The 18,393-nt window shown below is 37.4% G+C and overlaps 1 protein-coding gene across 5 annotated transcripts in view; it reads right to left on the reverse strand.

The window, feature by feature from the left end:
* The window catches only part of DOCK3 (dedicator of cytokinesis 3), a 589,066-nt gene that overhangs the window by 140,951 nt on the left and 429,722 nt on the right, over nt 1-18,393 (reverse strand). The gene's annotated exons all lie outside the window — the stretch shown is intronic.

The raw sequence follows: 18,393 nt of genomic DNA on the forward strand, positions 1-18,393 counted from the left end.
CTAAAATTTCCATTTGGTTATTTAAAAAAGTATTTTGTATTTTTGTGTTGAGATTTTTACCATTTATTCCCTCATTGAACATGTTATAACAGCTGCTTTAAAAGCCCTGTCTGATAATTCCAACATCTGAGTTATCTCAGGATTGGCTTCTGTTTCGCCTGAGAATGGGTTACATTTTCCTGGTTCTTTGTATGTCCCAAAATTTTGGACTGTACCTTGGACATTGTAATTGTTATGCTATGGAGATGCTTGATTCTTTTATAGTCTTCTTTAGAGGGTTAGTTAGTATTTTTATTTTAATAGGAATTAACTTGATTAGACTTAATGTGTAATATTTCTCCTGTGATTGATGGAGGTCAAATCTCAGTTTTCTTTTAGCCTTAAGTTGCTAGCTGCCTTGAGTTTGCCTTGCCTATTTGTGTTTCAGGGATCACCTGCTGACATGGGCAGAGTTCATATATAGAATTTGGGGTTGTCCATCTCCTACTCTCTCCTCTCCAAGACTCCTGCAGTGGTCATGCTTGCCCCAGGCTCCATCTCTTGGTTCCTCAGGCTAAAAATATGGCAGGGTTTCTGTTGGAGTTTTAGCTACCCCAGGATGTTCTCTCAGACCAAAGCTATAAAAGCAGGAAATTCACCATGTGTTGGTTCCTTTCTCTAAGTTTTTACTCCCCTCCAATATCTGCTTGCTTTGTTCATTCTGCAGAACCTTAAGGTGATTGTTTTTTGGTTTTTAGCCAGTGTTAATAGGTAACTGTGGGAGGGCTAGCCAGTTAGGAGCTCACTTCACCATACCAGAAATGAAACCAGCACAGTTCTACCTTTAAAAGACAGCCCAAATCCAACCCGCCCTCATTTCTTATCTATCTATCTATCTATCCATCCATTCATCCATCCATCCAGTTTACTTATTTATCCTTAAATGACCAAGGGTGAGGAAGCTAACTACAATTTTATCCCTTGGTTCCACCTTATTAGTTTGGAAGTCTTTTTTTTTTTTTTTTAAATAAGAGAACTTTCTCTTCTTTAAAGATTTTATTTATTTATTTGGAAGAGAGAGAGAGACAGAGCATAAACATGAGCCGGGAGGCAGGGAGGAGGCAGAGGGAGAAGGAGAAGCAGACCCCCTGCTGAGCACAAACCCTGATGGGACTTGATCCCAGGACCCTGAGATCATGACCTAAGCCAAAGGCAGATGCTCAACCAACTGAGCCACCCACGTGCCCCTGGAAGTCATTTTGAGATCCACTGATGTGAGGATGGTAGACAAGAGGTCTTTCCCCCTGGAAGACAGCCCCATGGTATATTCACATTCTCAGTAAGGCCTATGCTGACTACTTTATTCAAGACGGCAAATTCTCCCTTATAGTTTACTTTTTATATTCGATAACATTTATCCCTCCAAATATACTATACACTTTATTTATTTATTATATTTATTGACTGACTCTCACCACCAGAATGTAAGCTTCATGAGAGCAGGAATTTTTGTATGTTCTATTCACTGCCATATCTCTAGAGACTGTAATAGTGGAAGTACACAGGAAGTGCAAAATAGATGTCTGATTCATAAATAAATGACTATACCAATCTACTATAACTTCTACCCCTGATAGCCCTTAATTCTCTACAAGCCTCTCCAAGCAGAGGATTTTTTTTGAACTTAGGTCAGAAGCCATTAGTCATTCTCTTCTACGTTGCACTGTGCATTATGGTCTAGACAGAGCAGAAGGCAAATTTCTTCTAAACAAAGATCTTAAAGAACATGACCATTTCTTTCACTGTTTTCAACTAAACTCTATAGGACACTGTATTAAAATTTTTCTCTAGTCTGACATCTCGACTCAGAGCATAATAACCACTGGTAACTTCTGATCTTATTCTTAGATGAAAAAAGACATAGGTTTAACCATAGACCAAGGTACATATCTAAAGTGAAACCTTCACTTTGCCTATCCATTAACAGATTTTAACTTTAATGTTTCTGAGCAAGACCTGATGCCTTGGGCATACATATGAAAGCATGTTGGGTTGGCTTGGCCACTGGAATGCAATGTATTTAGGTTTAAACCATATTTGCATTCATTCTGTATTTTCAGTTTTGTGCTATGTAAGAAAACATATTAATGAAAAAACTTAAAAGATAATTGGATTATATACAGATTCACTTAAATATTTGTGTGTGGGTTTTTCCATCCATACTACACAGGTCCCTGGCTTTCTTTCCTTCTTTTTTAAATTTATTTATTTATTTGTCAGAGAGAGAGAGCACAAGCATGGGGAATGGCAGGCAGAGGCAGAGGCAGAGGCAGGCTGAGCAGGGAGCCCAATGCGGGACTCGATCCTAGGACCCTGGGATCATGACCTGAGCCGAAGGCAGATGCTTAACCGACTGAGCCACCCAGGCATCCTGATCCCTGGCTTTCTTTTATGAGAGTGAGCTCATTTTTAATTTCCATAAATCTCTGTAATTTCCAAGGAAGATATGCATATTGACAATGACAGACTAGAGAACAGAGTAGAAAAGGAAAGTGATGTTGACAGTCACCTGAGCCAGGGTACTAGCTCCTCTTATTCCTGCTGGGACTCACAGAAAATCCTTGGGGGGAATGTTGGGTAGTGAGCTGGAGGCTATGTCCCAGACCAAGTTAAGACAGGCTAGACCACACCATAGGGACCTAAGTGGAAGGACCAAGATTGAACTGCAGGTCCCTCACTGGCTGCCTGAGCTCCTGCCAATAAGATCCAGTTGCATTGTAAGACATGACTTTTTTTTTGCAGAGGGAAGCAAAACTGTTAATAAACAAAATTCTCAAACATCACTTTAAAAGAAAATTCCTCTCTAGAGCACCTGAGATTTTCACAGAGGCAAATTATCTCATTTGGGTAGAATGCTGGACTCTCAAGGAGAGTTCTGTACTTCAACCACAGAAGCAGCTGATTTTCAAGAAAAAGTTAATTCTACACAAGGGTATTTTGAATGCTGAATAAACTCCAGGAGAATAAGAAATGAAGCATTTTAGCTTGCTTTGCACAGCAGCCATGAGAAGATAGCTAACATAAGTGTTTTCATGTGATAATCAAGAAAGATTAAGTTTTTGAGGGCAACTCTGTGTTCCCAAGGCCTAGCAGAAAAACCTGGCATAAAGAAGACTCCTTAGGGAAAGCCAGTTGAGTGATGAAATCAATCATTGGTACCCTGAGACTTTAGAGCATTTCGCTAAATTGGTAAAGAGCCAGCAAGAGAACCCGGCATATTAACAGGCACACCAGAGGTACATAGAAAATAAGTTACACCATAATACTCCTTGTGTGAAAAAGGAAATTCACATAATAGAATAAGTGAATCTATACAGAACCAACTACAAACCATAACACAAATTCTATTCTAAAAGAAAATTATTTGTACTATTTTGAGGAGATAATTATGTGGTGATTATTAAATAGATTATGATAATGGTTCACAATCTTAATAGATGTGTATACAGAAAAAAAATTTAACTTAGGCAATGTATTCATTTTATAGGGGAATCCATGATATTAAGGAAAAAATACAAAGGACATTTTAAATTCTGGCCTTTTATAGGCTTTGTTCTTCTATTACCTCATTATCACTCAACATCAAAGCAGATGTTTGTTCCACACTGACATCTGAAGCTGGCCATTTGAAGAAGGGGAGAAGTATAAATGAAACATTGTAGTCTATTTATCTACTCATATAGCAAAGCCAATATTTGTTATAACTTGCTATAATTGTCTCTCTTAAGTTGCCAGCCAATTTAAGAAAGTATCACTACCAAAACTTTAAATGTCTGTCAGTTCAAGAATTCTTTTTAGAAATTTTAGTCTTTTAAAAAATTACTGAAGATTATAATAAACATCATATACATAGACATATGTAGTTTATCCCAACAAATATATACTAAACATACAATTGTAAACTTGCTGTTTTCACTGAACAATATTTCATTAATTTTTTAATATATAGAATGTGCTTATGTAGAGATAATCCCTGCTGTTGGGCCTGCTGTTGGGAAATTCTAATATGGTTTCCCAAATTTCCTCCCCAGTCCTGGTGTTTCATAATCCCTGTGACTGTAAATATGGTGGCATTTACTCCAATGATTAGGTTATGTTATATGGCACAATTGAACGTAAGATAGGGAGAGTGTCTGGGTGAGTATGACCCAGTGCCATGAGTCTTTTAAAAGTGCAGAATTTTCTTCTGCTACTTGCAGAAAACAAAGTCAGAGATTCAAAGCGTGGAAAGGATTCATTGCATTGCTGATAACCTAAAGATGAAGGGGGCTATGAATAATCAAGTCAAAAAGTGAGCAGACGACATAAACAGACACTTCTCCAAAGAAGTCATACAAATGGCTAAGAGACACATGAAAAAATGTTCATCATCATTAGCCATCAGGGAAATTCAAATCAAAACCACACTGAAATACCACCTTATGCCAGTTAGAATGGCAAAAATTGACAAAGCAAGAAACAACAAATGTCGGAGAGGTTGTGGAGAAAGGGGTACCCTCTTACACTGTTGGTGGGAATGCAAGTTGGTACAGCCACTTTGGAAAACAGTATGGAGGTTCCTCAAAAAATTAAAAATAGAGCTACCCTATGACCCAGCAATTGCACTACTGGGTATTTACCCCAAAGACACAGATGTAGTGAAAAGAAGGGCCATATGCACCCCAATGTTCATAGCAGCAATGTCCACAGTAGCCAAACTGTGTAAAGAGCCGAGATGCCCTTCAACAGATGAATGGATAAAGATGTGGTCCATATATATATATATATACAATGGAATATTACTCAGCCATCAGAAAGGATGAATACCCAACTTTTGCATCAACATGGATGGGACTGGAGAAGATTATGCTAAGTGAAATAAGTCAAGCAGAGAAAGTCAATTATCATATGGTTTCACTTATTTGTGGAACATAGGGAATAGCATGGAGGACATTAGGAGAAGGAAGGGAAAAATGAAAGGGGGGAAATCAGAGGGGGAAACAAACCATGAGAGACTATGGACTCCGGGAAACAAACAGAGTTTTAGAGGGGAGGGGCCTGAGGGGATGGGTTAGCCTGGTGATGGGTATTAAGGAGGGCATGTATTGCATGGAGCACTGGGTGTTATACGCAAACAATGAATCATGGAACACTACATCAAAAACTAATGATGTAATGTATGGTGACTAACTTAACATAAAAAAAAAAAAGATGAAGAGGGCTACGTAGCAAGGAAAGCAGGTGACCTTTAGCTGCTGAGAGCAGCTCCCTGGTGAAAGCCAGCAAGGAAATGGGAACTTCAATCCTACAACGGTAAGAAACTCAATCCTACCAACAACACCCAAAGAGCTTAGAACAATATTCCCCCTAGAGATTTCAGACTAGAACACAGCCCAGTTGACACCTTGACTTTGGCTTTGTGGTAACCTTAGCAGAGAGCCCAGTCATGTCTTTGCAGACTTCTAACCTAAATAACTGTGAACTAAAAAATGGGTATTTTTTTTTTAATTCATAGAACTTGCTGTAATATGTTGTGCAACAACTGAAAACTAATTCAGTTCCTCTCTCACTTCTTTTTGCCTCAATCTTTTCAAAGGTTAAGCTATTATTTATTTAGTTATCTCTCTACTTACGGATATTTAGACTGCTTTAAGATATCTGTTACTACAAAAATAACACTCATATATGTGAACACAAGTTTATTGGTATCAAGTTGTTCATAATATATGTATACAATTTTTAAAATGTATTCTATGACTCCAAAAGCATAAGCAACATGAGAAAAAAAAAGATAAAGTAGATTTCATTGAAACTAAAAACTAAAAAAATAAAAAGGATGTTATCAAGAAAGTGCAAAGACAACCTACAGAATGGGAGAACATATTTGCAAATCATATATCTGATAAATATCTAGTATCCAGGAAAAACAAAGAACTCTTACAACTCAACAAAAAGACAAACTGTAATCTTGAAAAAGAAAAACAAAACTGGAGGTATCACAATTCCAGACTTTCAGTAATATTACAAAGCTGTAGTGATCAAGACAGTACGGTACTGGCACAAAAATAGACACACAGATCGATGGAACTGAATAGAAAATCCAGAAATAAACCCATAATTATATGGTCAATTAACCTTCAACAAAGAAGGCAAAAATATGCAATGGGGAAAAGACAGTCTCTTTAAACAAATGGTGTTAGGAAAATTGGACAGCTACATGCAAAAGAATGAAACTGGATCACTTTCTTACACCATACACAAAAATAAACTCTAAATGGATTAAGGACCTAAATGTGATGATACCTGAAACCATAAAAATCCTACAAGAGAGCCAAGGCAGTGACTTCTCTGACATCAGCCATAACAACATCTTTCTAGATATGTCTCTTAAGGCAAGGGAAACAAAAGCAAAAATAACTATTGGGACTTCATCAAAATAAAAAGCTGCTGCACAGCAAAGGAAATGACCAAGAAAACTAAAAGGCAACCTACGGAATGGGAGAAGGTATTTGCAAATGACATATCTGATAAAGAATTAGTATTCAAAATATATAAAGAACTTACACAACTCAACACCCAAAACCCAAATAATCCAATTGAACAATGGGCAGAAGACATGAACAGACATTTCTCCAAATAAGACATAGAGATGGCCAACAGACACGTGAAAAGATGCTCAACATCACTCATCATCAGAGAAATGCAAATCAAAACGACAATGAGATATCACCTCACACCTGTCAGAATGGCTAAAATAAAAAGCTCAAGAAATGACAAGTGCTGGTGAGGATGTGGAGAAAAAGGAACCCTTGTACACTGTTGGTGGGAATGCAAACTGGTGCAGCCACTGTGGAAAACAATATGGAGGTTCCTCAAAAAGTTAAAGATAGAATTACCCCCATGATCCAGTAATTGCACTACTGGGTATTTGTCCTAAGAAGAAGAAAACACTAATTTGAAGGGATATAAGCCCCCTATGTTGACTGCAGCATTATTTACAACAGCAAATTATGAAAGTAGCCCAGTGTCCATCAATGGATGAATGGATAAAGAAGATGTGGTATATATACATATAATAGAATATTATTCAGGCATACAAAAGAATGAAATCTTGCCATTTGCATCAACATGGATAGAGCTAGACAGTATAACGCTAAGTGAAATAAGTTAGAGAAAGACAAATATCACAGGATTTCACTCATATGTGGAATTTAAGAAACAAAACAGATGAGCTAAGGAAAAAAAGAGAGAGAGGCAAACCAAGAAACACACTCTTAACTATAGAGAAAAACTGATGGTTACCAGAGGGGAGGTGGGTGGGGGGGATGGGTGAAATAGGTGACGGGGATTAAGGATGTGTCATGATGAGCACTAGGGGATATATTGTTGAATCACTATATTGTACACCTGAAACTAATGTTAACTCTGTATGTTAACTACATTGGAATGAAAATTCCAAAAAAAATTCAGTTGTTTATAGCAGCATTATCAACAATAGCCAAATTATGGAAAGAGCCCAAATATCCATCAACTGATAAATGGATAAAGAAGTTGAAAAAAAAAAAAAGTCATGATATATCTATACAATGGAATATTACTCAGCCATCAAAAAGAATGAAATCTTGCCATTTGCAACGACATGGATGGAGCTAGAGTGTATTATTCTAAGGGAATAAGTCAGTCAGAGAAAGAAAAATACCATATGATTTCATTTATATGTGGAATTTAACAAAACAGATGAACATAGAGGGGAAAAAAAGAGACAGGCAAACCATAAAACAGACTCTTTTTAAATTAACATATAATGTATTATTTGTTTCAGGGGTACAGGTCTGTGATTCATCAGTCTTACACAATTCACAGCGCTCACCATAGCACATACCCTCCCCAATGTCCATCACCCAGCCACCCTATCCCTCCCACCCCCCTCCACTCCAGCAACCCTCAGTTTGACTCTTTATCATAGAGAACAAACTGAGGGTTGCTGGAGGAGAGGTGGGTGGGGGGATGAGCTAAATGGGTGATGGGCATTAAGTAGGGCACTGTTGTGATGAGTACTGGGTGGTGTACGTAAGTGACAAATCAATAAATTCTACTCCTGAACTAAATATTACACTATATGTTAACTAATTGGAATTTAAATAAAAACTGGAAACAAAACAAAACAAAATATTCAGTTAATACATATATTTTTTAAATTTCTAAAAAAGGGACAAATAATCTATTAAAAATAGGTAAAGGACTTGAATAACATTTCTCCAAAGAAGATATACAAATGGTGAATAAACACATGAAAAGATGCTCACATCATTAGTTACCATTAAAATGCAAATCAAACCACAATGAGGTACTAATTCACATTCACACCCTGTAGGATAGCTAGAATTAAAAAAAAAAAAAGAAAATAACAAGTATTTAATGTGGATGTGCAGAAATTGGAACCCTCACACATCACTGGTAGGAATGTAAAATGGTTAGGTCTCTGTGAAAAATAGTTTGGCAGTTCCTCAAAAGCTAAACATAGAAATACTATATGGCCCAGCAGTTCCACTTCTAGATACATACCTAAAAGAATAGAAGGCAGGCAATCAAATACATATATACACGTGTTCACAGTAGCACTATTCACTATAGCCAAAAGTTAGAAACAGTGCAACTATCCAACAATGAATGAACAAATAAACAATTTGTGGCATAACCATACAATGGAATATTAATTGGCCATATAAAGAAATGAAGTACTGATGATACATGCTACAACATGAATGAACCTTAAAAACATGATAAGTGAAGTAAATCAAGTGCAAAAGGTCACATATTATATATATGATTCCATTTATGTGAAATATCTAGAATATATAAGTCTATAAAGATGGAATGCAGATTGGTGGCTGCCAGGGGCTATAAGCAGGAGTAGGTTGGGAAGGGAAATAAAGAACAACTGCTTATTAGATCCAGGGCTTCCTTTTGGGGTATGAAAATGTTTTGGAACTAGACAGAGGTGATGGGTTGTACAACATTGTGAATGTAGTAAATGCCACTCAACTGTTTATTTTAAAATAGTTAATTTTACGCTATTTCAACCTTACCTCAATTTAAATAAATGTGTTCCATATAATTTTTAATATTTATAGCTCATCTGTGTCTTTCTTTTTGATTACTCTTGCTATTGGTATATCTATTAAAATTTGTTTTATTGAGGATAATTAACATAGTGTTGTATTAGTTTTGGTATACCATCCAATGATTTAACAATTCTATACATTTCTCAGTGCTCATCAAGGTAAGTGTACTCTTCATCCCCTTTATCTGTTTCACCCCTCCCCCCACCCACCTCCCTTCTGGCAACGACTAGTCTGTTCTCTGCATTTAAGAGTCAGTTTTTTTTTTGTTTGTCTCTTTGTTTGTTTTGTTTCTTAAATTCCACATATGAGTGAAATTATATGTTATCTGTCTTTCTCTGACTTATTTCACTTAGTATTATATCCTCTAGGTCCATCCATGTTTTTGCAAATGGCAAGATCTCATTCTTTTTAATGTCTGAGTAATATTCCATTGAATATACTACACCTTCTTTATCCATTCATCTATCGATGAACACTTGGGTTGTTTCCATACGTGGGCTATTGTGAATAATGCTACAATAAACATAGGGATGCATATATCTTTTCAAATTAGTGTTTTCATTTTCTTTGGGTAGATATCCAGTAGTGGAATTACTGGGTTATATGTTATTGTATTTTTAGTTTTTTGGGGAACCTCCATACTATTTTCCACAGTTGCTACATCAATTTGCATTCCCAACAACAGTGGCATACCAACAAACCATAAAACTAGAAAAAAACATAGGCAGTACTTTCTTTGACATCAGCCACAGAAACATTTTTCTAGATATGTCTCCTCAAGCAAGAGAAACCAAACCAAATTAAGCTACTAGGACTACACCAAAACAAAAAGCTTTTGTACAGCAAAGGAAACCATCAACAAAACAAAAAGACAACCTACAGAATGGGAGAAGATATTTGCAAATGATATATCTGATAAGGGATTAGTATTCAAAATATATGAAGAACTGACAGGACTCAACACCAAAAAAAGTAATCCAATTTAAAAATGGGCAGAGGACCTAAAAAGAGGCATTTTTCCAAAGAAGGTATGTCTATTTTTTCAAAGTTTCTTTTTTCAGATAATCAGTTTTTATTTTACTGACCCTTTAAGTTCTGTTATTATATTATTTTCTTCCTTTTGCTTTCTTTAGGTTTACTTTGTTTTTCTTTTTCTAGCATCCCAAACTCAAAATGTAAATCATTTATTTTTCATTATTTGGGGGTGAGGGGTTACTTGCCAATGACCTGGTTTGTTAACAGTTGGTGTGTAAACATGGAGGAGGTACTCAGCAAAACTCAGGAGCACAGGAAGGCATTCATATGCTGACAAATGTTCATGCAGTGTTTGGGCAGCCGCCACAAGGGCCAGCATGTGGAGGCAGCTAAAGGAACAGCTGTACCATGGCTCTTCCATGAGGGTAATATGATGTGCTCTGTCAATGGCAGTCTTTGACCTTACTTAAGGTCACATCTGACTCTATGTTGGATTAGGGAATCTAAGGGTTTCTTTGTGAGCAACTTTCTTAAATTTTAATTTTAATTGTATCTGTGTGCAACAGCGCTTTAAAAGTCAAATAGTTCAAAAGTCTTTTTTTGGTTGTTGTGGTGGTGAAACCTTCTTTAACCAAGACACCATAAACCATCAGTGAGCTTCATGTCTTCCCCCAATTTATACTATATCTGTTAAGATCAAAGCATTTTGGCCCAACTTGGATGTTCGAAATTCACCATTACCACAGAGTGAGGTGGTGGGGAAGAGAACAAGATCTATTTAACAACCTTGGCTTCTCCATCCTCTGACAACTGTCAAAGAGTGCACTGCTCCTAAGGAAGAATCTTGTGACAGCAAAGCAAATAAGCAACGAAATCTTTCATTTGTGTCTTCATGTCTTTCATCAGTGATGAATATTTTCATTCTTTTCTGTTTTTCTGTGATTCTAGTTAGATGTTTATTATCCCTTCTCATTCTGTTCTCCATGTCCCATAATACTACTTTCATATTTCTCTTTGCTACATTCTGGATAGTTACACTCATTTATTCACAAATATTTACTGAGCACTTACTAGGTGGCAAGCACTGTTTCAGGCACTTGGGTACCTCAGTGAACAAAATAAAAACATCACTGCCCAGGAGGAGCTTTTATTTAAAAAGACAAAATGAGGAAACAGACAGTAAGTGATAAACACAATAAGTGACTAAACTACATAGAATGTAAGAAGTGATAAATGTCATTTAAAAAAGAGGGAATAAGGTAATTCCTCCTCTGTTTTTTTTTTTTTCCTCCAGAAGAAAGACAATTTTATTTTCCTGTAATGATATCACTGGTTATCTTAGAAAATTCTGTTTCAGAGTGTAACTGAGGCAAATCTGCATAACGTTTGTCATACTGGTTATGTGACACATATACGTTTTATTTAGTAAATCTTAAATTGTTATTAGGTGTAATACTTGCTAGGAAAATTCACATCTCCCCACATTTCTTTTTTTTAAATCACTTTATTGAGGTATGATTGACATGAAAAGCTGTATATATCTCATGTATACACTGAATGAGTTTGTAGGTAAGTATATACCCATGAAACCATCACCACAATCTATGCCATAAACATATGCATCACCTCTAAAAGTTTCCTCCCACTGTAATTATTATTACTACTTACTTATAGTGTGAGATAAGAACACACATATGATCTACCCTCTTGCAAATTTTTAAGAATACAACACAGTACTGTTAACCATAAACACTATGCTGTACAGTAGAGCTCTAGAACTTATCTGATGTAACTGGAACTTTGTACCTAATATTTCTGCATTTTCCTCTCCCCACTCAGGCTCTGACAATTACCATTTTACTCTCTGCTCCTATGAGTTTGACTATTTTAGAGTCCTCATATAAGTGGTATCCTGTAATATTTGTCCTTGTATGTCTGGCTTATCTCACAAAACATAATGTCCTCCAAGCTCATCCACATTGTTGCAAATGGGAGGATGTCTTTCTTTTCTTTTTTTAATCAAAGATGAGTTGATGGTATATGTGTAAGTTTATTTCTGGGCTCTCTGTTCTGTTCCATTGGTCATTATGTCTGTTTTTATGCCAGTACCATACTGTTCTGATTACTGTAGCTTTGTAATATATTTTTTAATTCAAGTACTATGATGCTTCCAGCTGTGTTCAATTGTTTCTTCTCTTTTACTGGCATTTATTTTCCCAGCCTTAAATGAATTCCTAAACTACTTGGCAGTAGTACATTGTGCATGTTAGGTATACATAAAATGTTTTCTTAATGACTGAAATATTCCCTGTGTTTTGCCCTTTGCTCTTCTCACATGTTCTCACTTTTTCAGATAGCTTTGTTTCTGCATACAGAAACTATTCCCATGAAAATTCTCATCTCCATCTGTGACATCTCACCTGCATCCCAGATGCCCCCACTTCATGACCTGTGGGTTGTTTGGCTATCACTTCAAACTCAACATAGCCCAAATTGAACTCATCATTTCCTTCACTCAGCTGGCTTCAATAATTATAGCACCATTCTCCTTGTCTCCAAGGTAAAAAAAAAAACAAAAAACCCTATTGAGTTATAGGTTTTAGAAAAAGAAAGAAAAAGTGATAAGAGAAATAAGTTTACATTTAGGAGACTACTCATCCTTTCAAAAAATAATTATTGAGTACCTACCATATGCCAATACTCTATTAGGTTCAGAGGATTTGCTGGTGAATACGATTAAAAAAATCTCTGTTTTCGTAGTGCTTACAGTCCAGTGATGGAACACAGAAAATAAAAAGGGTAAATATGTAAACTATTTAGTATGCTAGATGGTCCTAAGAAAAAATATAAAGCAAAGAAGTGATACTGAGAATATGGATGTGTATGTGGGAGATGGTGGTAATAATGGTTTCAATTCTAAAGATTTTATTTATTTATTTTGAGAGAGAGAGAGAGACAGAGAGAGTATGAGCTGGGGGGGCAGAGGGAGAGGGAGAAGCAGACTCCCCACTGAGCAGGGAGCCCAACGTGGGAGCCCTATCCCAGGACCCTGAGATTATGACCTGAGCTGAAGGCAGATGCTTGACTGACGGAGCCACCCAGGAACCCCTGGTGGTTTCAATTCTAGATAGGGTGGCCAGGAAAAGCCTGAAAGGGTGATATTTGAGTAAAAACATGAGGAAGGTGGGGATGCAAGAACCATGAGGACGTTGAGGGAAATAGCAGATGCAAAGAAAGGCCCTAAAGTAGAAACGTGTTATATTTTCAGGGAATAGCAAGGAGGCTATTGTAAACTAGACTGATCAATGGGGGAAGGATAGGAAATTAGGTTATAGGGGTGATGAGGCTCAGTCCAAATCTTAAAGGGCACGATGCCCTATCTTCTCTAATCTTATTACTAGCCTCCTTATCCTGGGGCTTTATCACTTCATGTCTGCAACAGCTTCTAACTTATGTCATCTATTTTCTAGTTTAACCTATATATTACCCCTGTGATAATCTCAAATCACCACCTTCAACATGTCATTCATGTCATCCTCCTGCTCAAGGATTCATTAAGGGTTATCTAGTGCATCAAATCTAAGTCAGTGTCCAGGGTTTTCAGGGCTATCCTAGACTTATTTAATCTGTCTCTAACACATTTTCTGATTGGACATTTACTGAGTTCTTTCTCTGTTCAAGAGGCTGTGAGCAATTGGGTAAGAAACAGGTTCCAAGACCTGGAGTTTACTGTCAATACAAACCTTTTCCCAGCTCTCATAACCTCTTCTAATTTCCTTCTAATTCAATACATTGATATCTTTGTAGTGTCTGACTCATGCTTTTGCCTTTGCTACTTTTTGTGCTTGAGTATCTTCTCTTCTTGATTGCCAATAAAATCCAAAATCCTTTCATGGCTACAAGGCCCTATATAATGTGGCCCCTGACTATTTCTTCAATCCCCTCTTGAGATATCCTTTCCTTCTCTCACTTGCAACATTCCAGCAACACTGACTGCCATTCAGTTCTCTGAATATACCAAGCTTTTCCCTGCATTTAGTCCTTCTCCTGCCTAAGTCACATTATCCACTCTTTCTGTTTACTCATACTTTAAGCCTCAACATGGATGTCATAAGAGCCTCCCCTCACTCCAATATGCATGAGGTTTCAGAGCACTCTGCATGATTTTCCTTTATAGCACCTATCACACTTTTTAAACTACATACTTATTCATATGATCATGTGTTTGGTGATCTCTCTAGTAGAGAGAGGTGGTCTCTCTTCTAGATCATAAGCTCCAGGAAGACAAGCAGATATTTCTCTTGCTCACCTCAGTATGCCCAGGTTCTAGCCCAATAGCTGGTAGGTGCTTAATAAATATCTTTGAACAAATGAATCAGTACCCTGTCTGGACCCTAGACTTTAATTTAATTACTTTCATTTAATTCTTTAATTCAATTACTTTCATTTTCTCCAAAAGCCCTTTCTCCAAGAGCCTGGCTTCTCAGTCTTTCAATGATCCTCTTCTTCTCTGACTTCTTTTTTCTTTTTAAAAAATAGTTCTTTGAATATTGAAAACAAAACCTTGGTGACAACTGATCTAGCTCACCATGACAGAAAAAGACATCTCTCTCAGTGTATATTACATGGTAAAGTTGACTATATTTCTTTCCCAAACTATACAGTTTAATCCTAAATACAAAGCAAGGTCTAAAATGTAATTGATTAGAAAAAAATATAAAACAACCAATGACTTAGAGAAGACTACTCATTTTTTTAGCTTAAAAAACTCCATAAAAATTTGCCTAAAGGATTGTATTTTTTGTTTTTTCCTGACAGCTTATTGTGCTTAAAGTCTTGCTTCATGTCAGTAAGACATATACCCTAATCTTACTTTTCCACTTAGCTTTGGTACTTAAAATCAGGAAAACATGTTTCACACCTTCTAGAAATCTTGTAATGCTCTGTTCAGACCTTGTCAGGGTCAGGGACATTCCTTTTTAACCTCTAAATCCCAAGCAGTTATTACAGGGGCTCACAAGAAATTCTTAGTAAATATTTGCTAAACTGCTCAATTAAATACAAACTCCTTGATTCACAGAGGACCGAATGGTTATTTGATCACTTCTTCATTCATTCACTCAATAAATATTTATTTAATGCTCCAACTCCAAAGTCCTGTGCTTAGCACTGGGCGGGGGGATGGTACAAAGACACATAAGAAAGCTCCCATTCCAGTGGGGGAAATCTACATGCAAATGTATGATTACAATTTAATATCTAGTAATGGAATAAAGCTAGATACAGAGTGTTATCATGGGCACAATGAAGTTTCAGGGCCTGATTATACTCATAAATACTGAGGAAGGTTTCATATAGCTGAGTTTCAATGGACAGGAGTTTACCAAGCCAGCAAGGATAGGGAGGCATGAAAGAGCAAGGCATGTTTAGGGAAAGACAACTAAGTCATCAAGATGCAGGAAATAAGGTTAGAGAAATAAAATTATATCATGCTGGACCTTTTATGTCACACTAAGTAACAAGGGCTTTAGCTAAGTGGGGGCTGACGTGAACGGTTTGCATTTTTAAGAGGTAAGGGTGGTGCTGCTGTGGACAATAACTCAGGGTAGGAAGGCAGTAGATTCAGGGAGTCTGCATTTGGGAATAAATGTGGAGAATCTGGGGTGAAAACAGGGATGGGTAGGGGAAGTGATATGATTGATATTTGGGAGTCAGAAGTTGATAAGATACAGTGATTAATTGAGAAGGGAAGGAGATAGAGAGAGAGGAACCTAGGAGGATGCCAAAATTTCTGACATGGATTTCTGAGCAAATGATAATGCTTTTCACTTGATTTAAGGAGCACAGAAGGAAGTATATGTGTAAGGAAAGAAACTGATTTGAGTTTAGATATGCTGAGGTAGAAATGTCTGAGGGACATCCAAGGGCAGATGTCTGGTAGGAAAAAGGAAATGAAACTCTGAAGCTCAGGGGAGAGGTCTTAATCAGAGATTTAGATTTCAAAGCTAAATATTTATGATTTTGTACAGAATGATAAAATGTCACAAAAACAGTTACAGCTACTAAGGCCCTACCAGCTGCTGCTTCTTCCTTCCTGCAGATTGTTTAATACTCATCAGTCAACATCTATCAGGATGTGCTATGCGGGTTTGCAGTTTGTCATTCACTGGAGCCTCTCTAGGTTTGCCTGTGGATCAGCAATGAGACTCAGAGTGCAGGAACATCTGGTCCTCTCTTTAGCCTGCTCCCTCTGCTCACACATGTTCTCAGGCACAGAGGTGAGAGTGTCCTGGCAATACTGAACACTAGACTAGCACTGTTTGATTGGTAAACTGATTGCTCTGTATCAACACTGTGCACCTAATGTAATACATCCCTAACCTTTCATGATTTCTGATAACTGCTTCAAGGCAGTAATATATGACCAGTTTAATACCTAATCATTAGGAAAGCATATTTAGTTGGTATCATCAGCTCAATGAACTAAAATTTTTGAGGGCTTATACAACGACACAAATGCTAATGGAAAGAAGAAGGAACACTTATCAATTAAACCTAGATCTAAAATTCTGCGTATTAGTTCACTCTTAAAACTGAAGAAAGTAAATAGTATTTTTAATTAAGGACCTTACAAGTTTATTATGTGAATGGGAAGCTGGTATAGTTCTCTAATATCTAGGGATTTTTAGATGACCAAAACATTTCCAGCAACTCTACAAAAAAAAATTTTTTTTACCTTTCTTCTTTAAAAATGTTTTATTGTTTCTTGAGGCCCAATTATAAATAATAATCCCAAAGATAAAACAACTGACACACTGATGATCCTGCATGGATTACAAACCAGAGCAGGGGTGTCTCTGCTGGGCTCAGGCACTGTGTGAGGTGCTGGGATCACGGAAAGAAAAGACACAGTCACTAGCACTCAAGGATGATAAAGTAGGGTACTCTGGTTTTCAAATTGCAACCCAGGGACTTTCAGTGGTTACACCCAGTACTGGGTGGAGGAAGGGGAATAGTGAGATTCCTATTTTTCCCTTTTCCCTCCAACAGTAAAGTAGCTCTATTTTATCTGTTTCATTTATTGAACTTACTCTAAAGGATTCTTCCACATACAAAAATAAGTAATAAAGTTTACAAACCTCTGGCCTAGTAGAAAAATAGGAGCAGCCAGAATCTGCATCCACACAGCCAGTACCCGTAGCTACCATCCCTGCCACAACTGCCTTTTACCACAGCCTTTCGAGACATACATACTGGGAGACAGCCGTGACAAGGAAAACCCACATGCCCTCATCAATGAGTGTATCATTTTAGCTCTATGCCAAAGTGAAGCAAGGTGCTTTAATTTTCGGGGCAAGATGTATCAAGATCAGAGGTACTGTGGAGCATGCAAATTAACGGCTTTTCTTTTGTACTGTTATAACTTCCATTTTAAATTTTCCTACATATAACATGCAATTGGAAAAAATGGAACAGTTGTTTTCAAATTTTAAGTAAACAAACAAACAAAAAAACCCCAAAAAACCATAAAGCACTCTGAATACAGGAAGTTTCCAAGCAATATAAAAGTATCCCCAAATTTATTTTCTCTCTGCCCCACCTGGAGGACAACCAGAGAAATGTCTGGCCTCCCTAAAATTAGCTACAATGATCATCTCACCCCATCAGAGCCTTGCTGGCCTTGAGAAAGCGAAGCCTAGAGTGTCTCCTTGACTCCTCCCCACCTTTCAAGAAGGAAGCACTGCTGCAGTTGCTCATGCTTAAAGGCTTCATTGCTCTACCAAGATACATGGTCTACTGCATATCAGCCCCATTCTGTGGCCTCTCTTCCAATCCAGGACAAAAAGGAATGATGGAGTAAGACCAACCTTCCCTTCTGTCCAGAAGATGCTCTCCCCTTTGCAGGACTGGAATGGCATTGAGGGCTGAGGCTGCTCTCAGATAGGAGGACACCATTAGGTGTCAATAGGACAGCCTATTCCTATTTCCCTGTGAACCCTCTCTTCCACATGCAGCAAGGCAAGGCCCAGGGCTTCCTGCTTTCTAGAGCCGAGCCTCTCTGCTGAATTTGCTTTGTTCTGTGTTTCTCCTACACGTTTTCTCTGGTACTGAATAGATGCATCCTTTTCTTTCCCTGAGGTGGTGACAGCCAAGACTGGGATTTGAACTTCCATGTAGAAATAGGCATAGGTTAAAAAAGAGGCCACACGTGACTTCAAGGTACACTGGGATTTGAGGCAAAACTCCCAGCTAAGTAAGAGGTTACTTTATCTTG

Source organism: Halichoerus grypus, chromosome 1 (genome assembly GCF_964656455.1).
Source record: "Halichoerus grypus chromosome 1, mHalGry1.hap1.1, whole genome shotgun sequence".
NCBI lineage: Eukaryota > Metazoa > Chordata > Mammalia > Carnivora > Phocidae > Halichoerus > Halichoerus grypus.